Here is a 1221-nt window from a genome sequence, read left to right as displayed (position 1 = left end):
TGTTCTAAATCAAAAGAAAGGGGGAGGTGTTAGGATTACTAGGTGAGAACTCAGGTTGTCTGGACAGTGACAAGGTGAGAATTCAGGTTGTCTGGACAATTACAAGGTGAGAACTCAGGTTGACTTGACAGTTCTCTGGCTCAGACCTGTAAAGGGAGTTTACACCTTAGGAATCCTAGAAGGAGCAAGCTCATTGGTTGAAGTGGTTCTTCCCAGAAGCCCTTGCATTATCCCACGCCCATTCTCTGGGAGGATAAACAGAGGCAACATTGAGCTTGGAAAGCAGTCTGGACTGGGGAAGGACAAGGGCTGGAGGACAGCACTCCAGGAAGAGAAGTCTCTGCATTACATCAGGCCTGACAGGGCTCTCTGCAGGAAGGGAAGTCACTTCTCTGGACAAGAGTTAACGGCAACTGCCTGGAGACAACGGTTCTCTACAGGAAGAAGAATCTGTCTGAGAGATTTGAGTAGACACAGCAGATCTCTTCCCAGAGAGCGATCCGGCAGCTTCTAGAGACGACAGCTCGCTACAGATCCTCAGACTACATTTTAATAAGAGCTGGTCTGTATTAGCAGATCTATATCTTTATTACCAATTCCAAAAGTATATTTATAGTATAATAGAATCATAAATTACAGGATCTCAAGTTTTTAGAAGTTGGGCTGATGAGGGATTTGTAGTCCAAATTAAGCAGCTTTGCCCAGAAGTTAGCTGAATCTTTGATTTTGGCCACAATAGCAATACTTCTCCAACCTTAACTACCATCATCTGGCAAACTTTTCATCCTGAAAGATCCTTTCATCTTTTCTTCAAATTGGAAGATTTTTTCCAGAAAATCCAAGTCAGCCGTACTCATTCCTTATTACTCTCTGCTCTGTACTTCCTCCTTTCAGATTCCTTTTTTATGTTGTCTTCCTCCATTAAAATGTTTAAACTTATGATTTCAATTCCCTTTGAAACATTTTTGTTTTAAGCATTTAGACATTTTAAAAAACATTTCAAAAATTATTCTTGCTCATGGAGAAAACAAGACAGAACTGAAACAATATGTTCAAATTCATTTTTCAGAATCAGGGAAAAAGGAGTGCAAGGGAAGATATTCTTTCTCTTTTCAATTCAGTTTATAATGTTTGCACTGGTGATGAGAACTAGATAAAGAGTATCTAAATGAAATTAGGTTTAATTGAGGACTAGTGGCAGGTTCGGGGTACAGGGAGTCA

Source organism: Sminthopsis crassicaudata, chromosome 2 (assembly GCF_048593235.1).
Source record: "Sminthopsis crassicaudata isolate SCR6 chromosome 2, ASM4859323v1, whole genome shotgun sequence".
Classification (NCBI taxonomy): domain Eukaryota; kingdom Metazoa; phylum Chordata; class Mammalia; order Dasyuromorphia; family Dasyuridae; genus Sminthopsis; species Sminthopsis crassicaudata.
The sequence above is the reverse complement of the archived record's forward strand: the minus strand, read 5'-3'. Positions refer to the sequence as shown.